Below are 9,079 nucleotides of genomic sequence, written 5' to 3' on the forward strand. Positions count from 1 at the left end.
GACAACTGGCACCAAAGGAGCTGGTCAGCCTTCCTGTTCCCCTTCTGTGTTCTCTACACCTGGGTATGAGTGCCATTTTCATCACTGTCCCTTTAGTCCTGGGATGTGTTTGCTTCTGGCAAAGTTGATAAGCCTTGTTGAGAAGATAGTTCATGGATAGTTAGTGCATCAGCTAGACAGAAACTCCTGCAGGCCCAGAATCATGCCTTGTGTTTATTTTCCTGTATCCCCACAGTGCCCAGAATAAAACAGCCTTCAAGAGTCACCTGTTGGTTGATAGGACAAGTCTAATGTTTCTTGGATCCCACGCTCCTTCTGCCACCCAGGCCCTCCTCATCTGTTTCCTGGGCCTTTATAATAATTTCCTATTTCACCTCCCTGCCTGCCCCCCCTTCCCCATTCCCTGTGCAGTTCAAATATTTGAGCCCATAACTTCTATTTGGCCTACGTTTGCTTGGTGGGGCAGCAGGGAGCCCTGCTATTCAGATTTTCCTAGACTGTGTGAGGGTGAAGGGGGCCCATTTCTCATCCATCTCCATATCTTCAGTGCGTGTCAAAAGGCCCAACTCTTAGTGTGTGTTCAACAGTGTGTGCTGAGTGAACGAATTGAAGGACGGGAGGAACCTCTTTAACTCTGCATGCTGCCTTCTGGCTCTCTCTAATCCCAGGCAGGGTGAATTCTTCTTACTCTAAGCAAAATCTTTTGTTTCAGCATCTACTGGCACATATTATAAAAATCCTCCTCAAAGAGGGGGATCCAGAAGGACCCCGATGTCAAATGAGTTTGAGGACTAGCTGCATCCTCTTTACACATTTCAAGACTGACCATGCACTTTGGCATTTAAAGACTCTGAGACATCCCACATTTAGATGCCTCTTTAGCTTCGTTCTTTTGCTCGTGGATATCCAGTTTTCCCACCACCATTTGTTGAAAAGACCATCCTTTCCCCCATTGTGTCAGTAATTACTGATTTTTAAATCAGAGCTTAAATGCACAAGGATAGAAGTGGTAGTGGTAGAGAAGGTCTGTTAGTATTACCTTGGCCCTAGGGACATCTTTCAACTAACTCGCCTCCCCAGTTTGCCTGGGAGTGGGAGGTGTGCAGACTGGCCGGGTGAATGTTGAAAAAGCTCCAGGTGAGGACATACCTGGTGGTACAGTAGATAAAAATCCACCTCTTAACGCAAGGGACATGGGTTTGACCCCTGGTCCGGGAAGATTCCACATGCTGAGGAGCGGCTAAGCCCGTGCGCCACAACTACTGAGCCCACGTGCTGCAATACTGAAGCCCATGTACCTAGGGTCTGTAAGGCTGCACACAGCAACAGAGACCCAGCACAACCAAAAATAATAAAAAGAAAAAAGAAGAGACTCCAGGTGACCCAATATATGTGCCCCTCTTCTTCTGGTTATCAACCTAGAACCAACAGAGGACAGAAATCTTCAAATCGACTAGAAGCGTCGGTGTGCAGGGTAGAGACACTTGGCCCATTGGATCTGCTTGACTAGCACGGACTTTGTTCCTACTGGGTTTTCCCAAAGCTCACAGGTGAGCTCACCCACCTGTGAGCTCTCCGGAGGCTTGGGATCTGGCTGCCCAGGTGCCGAGGATGAAGTGCTGGCTGCCCTGTACCTGGACAGTCCAGGAAGCACCCTGAGCATCTGCCTGCAGTTTGCACACCCACTGGAAAGGCCCCCTTGGGGGAAAAGGGAGGAAGAGCTGCTGGAGGGAAGAGAGGAAGAAGGACAGACCGTCGGTCTGCATGGAAGGCATCTAGCACAGGTGTGTGCAGCAGCAGGTGTCAGCCTGCAGCAGAGCCCCCACGGTTCCCTGACCCTGCAAAGGGAAACGAGAGGGAGAGGGGAGCTGGCCGGGCTCCTGAGGAGCCGCAGCCTGGAACTGCAGCGCTTGCCTCTGTGTATACAGCACGCACACCTGCTCCTCCCCGCCAAGTATCGATCCGAGGCCTGGAGTACACAGGCATCTCAGAGAGCTGGGTCTTCACTGCAGGCTTACTAGTGCTTCTAAACACAGCCGGGGGCTGTGTTGCTGTGTCTCTGAACACCCACTCAGGAGTCCCACCAAGCCTCCACTTTGGCGGAGTATGGATGAGGGAGCGGCCAGGGCGTCCAGGTTTGTCTGCTGGAGATGACCATACACAGGAAACTGTAGATCAAGCGGAGGAAGAAAGGGTCCCAGAAGCAAAGCCTGAGCATCCTGGGTTCAGCAGAGCTTTTATCCCTTACTCTCACTGATGGCAGGCAAACCAGTGGTGGTTGGTGGCGGGGTAGAAAGGGCGGGAGGTGAGCGGGGGCAGCAGGAACAGGAAAGAGCAGGCACCACCACTCCCTTATGTTCACAGCAGAGCATGGGCTCTCTATCAGCATCCCTACTGTACTTCAGAATCCTCCTCAACAGCTGCCCTTGTGGTCAGCGCTGGCCCTAGAGAGGGAGAGGAGAGCTGGCCTATAGGATGCTCTCATCCTGGCTGCCTCCGTGGCCTCTGTGCCTCTGGAGGTATCCCTCCACCCGTGAGACTTTCATGGTCCCAGCTGGAAGAAGCAGGAAAGTTGCTCCTCCCCAAGTATTTGTTCTCTCTTTGCACGGAGGCTGGAACAAAAGCCCAGAAATCCCTGCTCCAGAGTTCTGTGTGGTGTGGAACCTGGGAGACCTGGGAAATCGTCGAGCCCAAAATTGAAAGGGACGGTGTGGGGCCGGGGGTATGTGTGACCAGGGAGATCATGGTGCCGATGATAACCGCCCCCACCCCCCAACCCAGGGCGCTGCACAGGCCAGCCCGATCTGAATACTCTGCACGTGTAAGTCCATTCAACACCCCGAACCAGCCTGGAACTAAACACTGAAACCTTCCTATCCCACACACGAGGAAATGGACTCAGCCAGGTTGAGTAACCTGTCCACACAGCTGCTGCTGCTGCTGCTGCTTCTACTACTAGGCTAGGATCAGATCACAGGGAAGCTGGGTTCAAAGTCCATGCTTTTAACTACTCTTATGCTATAAAACAAACAAACAAAAAAATCAAATCCAAAATCAAAAGCCGATTTTCATCGACCAGACTGATGACAAATAATAGGTTTGATACGATCAAATCACCATGAGGCAGTGGCGAGGGGCCTGCACCTCATTACGTCCAAAAAGGCCTGCAGGGCTAGGACTGGGGCTGGAGGCTGGTGGGCACTTTCATCTTATCTGTGTTTATTCTGCAATGCACAATATACTTGTACAGGACTTGGGTTCATAACTCATAAGAGAGAGAGAGAGAAGTGAAGATGGTTGGGGAAAAGAACCAAAGATAAAGACCTGGAGGGTTTTTGGAGTCCAAAACCTTTGATGTGAATTCAAACATTGAATGTGACCTCTTGGCTACAGAAATTCTGCCGGCCTTGAGCCTTGGAGGAGCTCATGTTTTCCTCCAGCGCACATTTCTTTACTGAGGACCCCTGTGTTCCAGGCTCTGGGTCGGGCTCTCGGCTCTTTCCACACGAACCCAGGGTGTATCCTGACAGTACCGTCTCACATCTGTCCCCAGTCCGGGTGCCTCTGTGGCGATGAGGTCACGGCCGCACGCAGGGAGGAGCGGGTTCACCCCTCAGCTCCGATTTGTGCTGGGCTGTTGCCCCAGAGCAGCTGCTGCAGCAACATTTACTTTGTACAGCGGCCAAGAGGGAGAGGGAGAAGGAGAGAGCGAGCCGGCAAGAGTGAGCGCGCATGAGCCTACCCCATTCCAAAATATTTCTGACAAAATCTGGCACTCCTGGTTCTAATCAAAATACTGAACTTTGGAACAAATTAACATTCCACAGCCTTGCAGGGAAGGAGAACTCAGCCGAGACAACTTCAGTTCACAACCACAACAAAAATAGCTTCTCCCGGGGAAGACACAGTCTGCTAACAAGGTCACTTTTGTTTTGCTCCCCCTGCCATCTGGCTGAGTGGCACCAGGGGCTGGATTTGGTACCGACTTCTTCTGCCGAGAGTGGATGGGAGCCGGGTGGCACTGCAGAAGGCTTCTCAGCCTCCTGGCAAAGGGTGCCGGCACAAAGTTACCTTCAGACACCCCCCAGCAAGCATGCGGGCAGATGGAGCCCTGGTTTCACCCAGCCCGACTCAGCTCTGAGCTCCGCGTGTGCAGAAGGTGTGACACAGCAGACAGCAACAAGCAGGTGGGAGTCAGGGGAGAGTGAAAAACACGACAGGATGGGGAGGCTATCTTCGTCTCGAAAAGCATTCCAGGACTCAACGCAGCGCTCGCTCTGGCAAGTCGGGAGTCTGAGTTCCAGAAGGCGAACAAAGAAGCATGATTTTGGGTTTGGGTTTTTTTTTTTTTTTTTTTTCTTTTCCTCTTCCCTTCTGCTTGCAAGATTCAGCCCCTCTCTATCATTATCAGGGATGCTCAGTAACCTCCCTTGGCCTGTTTCCTCGTCTGTAGGATGGAATCACCTGCACTCGTGGGTGAAGAGAGCAGATGTCACTACCTACGGGCATCAGGCTGGAGTTCCCAAAGAACGTGAGTGCTCTCTGACCTGGTAGCCCAGGAGGGCTTCCATGTAGAAAGACCCCTCAACAGCCCTCTACAGAACTTCCAACGTGACATAAATACTCTTCCCAGAGTTACTTCATTTTGAAGGTGTGGAGCTGGGATTTGAACACAAGCCTTTTGCTTATGAAGATTCTGCTGCTTCTTCTATACCAACGATTTTCAATCTTTTAAAAAAGGATCAAAAGCCATGAATATCCACAAGGGGTTCACGGCCTAATAAAACCATGTCCCTCTCATGAGGAGTCTGTGTGTGCTAAGTCGCTTGAGTCTTGTCTGACTCTTTGTGACCCTATGGACTGTAGCCAGCCAGGCTTCTCTGTTCTTGGGATTTTCCAGTCAAGAATACTGGAGTGGGTTGCCATTCCCTTCTCCAGGGCATCTTCCCAACCCAGGGATCGAACCCACATCTTATGTCTCCTGCATTGACAAGCAGGTTCTTTACTACTAGTGCCTCCTGGGGAGAGGAGTCTAGGGACCTTAGTTAATTATCATAGTAGATCTGCTGGGAAAACAAACAAAGCTTTAGTAAAACGGAGAAGGAATCTTTAAAATGACTTAAAACCTCCCTGCCCTTAAATGAAGGAAAATAAGTTCATTAGAACATCTCCTTTAGGATTCCCACACCCACTCGTCCCCATCCCCTGCCAAAAGACATATAAAGAAACTTTGATTTCAAGTGAGTTACATCTGGTCTCCCAGGGGTCGGAGGTGGGGTGAATCTGGTGAAAATCTTGGGACTCTAAAGTTGTGCCATTGCTGCCTCTGGGGAATGGGGTGAGCAAGGGGAGCCCAAGGTCCCACTGTCGCAGGTGGTTCCTGAGTCAGAACTGAGCTATGGCATCTGGCATAGGGTTTAAAATGTCAGGAAGAGTCCTGGGACCATTTGCAAGTGTTCATTGGTATTAAGGACTGAGCTCCTCTCTGCTCCTGGAACCTGTGGGTCTTGCTTCCCCAAATAGCACAGGGAAGGCTTCACATTGCCCCCCAGCAGGGAATATGGTTGAGGCGGGGGCGGTTAGGCTACTGAATATTGATTATATACCAGTCAGTAAGCTCAGCTCTGTTGTCTAACAAGGAAGAAGAGACATAAAGCACTTGTCCTCAGAGGGCTTTCCGTCTTGTAGGGAGAGAGACATTTAACTCAAAGAACGGGACAGGGTGGAATGAGGGCAGAGATTGACTTTCTAGGTAGAGAAACACAGGCCATAAGAACAACTTGAAACAGAAGAGAACACTGGTGGCTCCAGAATACTCTGCCTCAGAGACACATACCGATAACTTGTCTTGAAGCAGTGTTAAAACTAGCAGTTTGCAGGCTTTTGAGGCAATGAGAATTATCTAAATCAAAGAATACACATGGGAGGCATTGAGTGGAGTGGGATGTGGGGAGGTGAACCGAATCCCTGGGTGGCCGAGGCAGAGGTCCACCTTGCCTCCTCATCCTGTGCTTCCCTGCTAGCAGCACCAGGTGGGCTAAAGCCTGACCTTATTAACTGGTCCTGGGACACCTGCTGGATTCTCCCTGGTCATCGGGGCCCTCACGTGGTGGCCGCTTGGACCTCAGAACGATAGGTGGATTGACACTGGCTCTTGGATTGTCCGCATCTGGGCCTCAGGTCATCCCTTGCTCTTGTAATAGCTCACACAGTTATTTGCTGTCAACACAGCAGTTGGTTACCCAGGGTGTAGGACAAGCCATCCTCCCACCTGCAGGATGGTTTATGCTTATATAGCATCAGGCCTGAGAATGGGCTGAAACTTGTGGGCATATTTTGGGTGCTGACAGGCCCTATGAGTCTGTCATGAGCAGAGGTGGGAGAGAATCCGTCAGTGAGACTGTCACCTTCCAATAGGTCAGGTTCCTCATGCGGAGTCCAGCAGGCCCCACCAGGGCTCCTGGTTTGCAGATCACCGGGGAAGAGTGAGTGTCACAACTGTTCCCAGTCAGAGCCTGTGCTCAGCGGCTCTTGACTCAGGCTGGTGCTTACCCAAACTGGCCTCCCTCTTTCAAGTAAAGGACACATTTTTCACTCTCTGTGTTTTCAAAGAGAAGCTGACACTGAGAGAATGTTGTGAATCACAATCAGAGTTCCCTGCTGCAGAGCACACAAGATGAGAATTGATCTCAAACCTCTTACTGTCATCATTTACTGAGCACTGGGTAGACACACACATAAGTCAGCGGAGAAAAACTCAGAGTCCTGGTCTCTAGCTGCATGTCAACAAAACGCTGGAATAATGTCGCCTGCTGTAACACTAAGCAGAATTAAACCACAACCCGGCCAAGTCTCCTTACGCTCCCAAAGTATCAAGGAGATCTTTGACTTTACCTTTATTATTCTTTTAGTCAGCTTTATTGAGGTGTAATTTTCACACAATAAATAGCACTCATTTTAAGTGTATGGGTTGATGTTTTGACAAATGTCTGCAACCGGATAACCATCACTTCAATCAAAGTATAGAATATTTCCAACACTCCACCCCTCCAAATCCCTTCCAGCTTTTGGAATAAGTCAGTCCCCCCTTTCACCTCTGCCCTCAGGCAACCACTGATCTGCTCTCTGTCACTCCATTTTTACAATTTGTATAATTTCATGTAATGGAATCAAACAGTGTGTACTCTCGTGCCTGGCTTCTTTTTACTGGTTTATGAGATTCAGCCACATTGTTACATATATCAGTAGTTTATTTCCTTTCACTGTGGAACAGCATTTCACAATTTGTTTATAGATTCACCTAGTTGATGGGCATTTGGGTTGGTTCCAGATTTGGATGTTATGAATAAAAGTTCTTATAGATAATCTGTGTATGAGATTGTGTGGACATATGTTTTCATTTCTCTTGGATACATACCTACGAGTATCTGGGTTGTGTGGTAGGTATACATTTACTTCTTAAGAAACTGCCAGACCTTTTATCCAAAGGAGATGTGCCATTTTCACATTCCCACCAACAGTGTCTGCTTCTAGGTGTTCCAGATCATCAGCACTTGGTTTTATCAATCTTGTTAATATTAGCCATTTCTAATGGACGTGGTGGTATCTCACTGTGGTTCTTAACTGCGTTTCCTTGGTGACTTGTGTTGAGCATTTTTCCACGTGTTTACTGGTCATTGTATACCTTCTTTTGTTTGTTGCTTAGTCACTAAGTCGTGTCTGACTCTTGTGACCCCATGGACTGTAGCCCACCAGGCTTTTCTGTCCATGGGATTTCCCAGATAAGAATCCTAGAATGGGTTGCCATTTCCTATTCCAGGGAACCTTCCCAACCCAGGGATTGAACTCGCATCTCTTATGTCTCCTATTTTGTCTGTTCTAGGTCATTTGCATTTCCACATAAATTTTAGGATCAGCTTGTTTCTATTAAACACTCTGCTGGAATTTTGGTTGGGGTCACGTTAAATCTGTTTGGGGAGAATCAACATCTTAACAATTTTACCCTACCCATCCATGAACATGGTATACCAATCCATTTATTTTAGTCTTTTAAAATTTCTTTCAGCAGTGTTTTGTAGTTTCCATTGTACAGGTTGTGTACATACTTTAAAAAGAAACTTTTTTATTTCATGCTTTTTGGTATTATAAATATGGAATTGTATTTATTTGTTTCCATTTGTTCATTACCCTCTCTTCTTCCTCCTTCTTTTCAATTATCTCTTCCTTTTTGATTCTAATCCTGACATTAAAGCCTTAAATATTTTTTTTTAATCCTTGAAACTACTGATATCCTGGGTTCAAAAATTTCCCAGTTGATAGTTTAGTTGAGAATTGGCATTGATGCTACTCTACATGTTGCCTCTCATCTTAGCATTTACAGCTTTTCTTAGCATAATTCTCAGCTTATCAAACCATCTCCCTTCTATCACTTTCATCCTTTTTCACAGCTTCCACAGTCACACCTCCTCCATACAGCCTTCAAGAAAGATGTGACAGGTACTGTGGTATCTTTTCAACATTGACTCTTCTGTTACTCACCACCACATTAATTGAAACAATTATCCAGTTGTTTGTTCAAAATGAAGGAATTTTATGTTATTTAACTCTTGTGTGCCTGCATTAGTAACCTTGGGCTGCTGTAACAGGGTACCACCACCTGGGTGGCTCGAAACAACAGAAGCTTATTTTCTCACAATTCTGGAGGCTGCAGTCTAAAACTCAAAGAGTTGGCAGGGCCACACTCCCTCTGTCACCTGTGGGGGAGAATCCTTCCTTGCCTCTTCAGCTGCTGGTAGTTCTCAGCAGTCCTTGGCATTCCCTGGCTTGCAACTGCATACCTCAATTTCCACTTCCATCTTCACATGACATTCTCCCTGTGTGTGACTGTGTTTCTTTTTTTATTATAAAGACACCAGTTATACTGGATTAAGGGTCGGCACACTCCAGTATGATCTAATTGTTACATCTGTGATGACCCTATTTCCAAATAAGGTTGCATCCTCAGGTTCTGGAGATTATGACTTTAACATTTCCTTTGGGGGAACACAATTCAGTGCATAGCAGTGTCTTAGCTCTTTCT

At 47.9% G+C, this 9,079-nt stretch overlaps 1 long non-coding RNA gene across 1 annotated transcript; it reads left to right on the plus strand.

Moving 5' to 3' along the window:
- Nucleotides 1–3,805: 3,805 nt before the first annotated feature.
- Nucleotides 3,806–4,800, plus strand: LOC147355502 (uncharacterized). The gene is made up of 2 exons (XR_015144585.1): nucleotides 3,806–4,187; nucleotides 4,454–4,800. It is a non-coding gene; the product is annotated as an uncharacterized LOC147355502 (long non-coding RNA).
- The last annotated feature ends 4,279 nt before the right edge of the window (nucleotides 4,801–9,079 follow it).

Source organism: Bos grunniens, chromosome 17 (assembly GCF_055505025.1).
Source record: "Bos grunniens cultivar Pamir isolate PY7600 chromosome 17, Bosgru_T2T1.0, whole genome shotgun sequence".
NCBI lineage: Eukaryota > Metazoa > Chordata > Mammalia > Artiodactyla > Bovidae > Bos > Bos grunniens.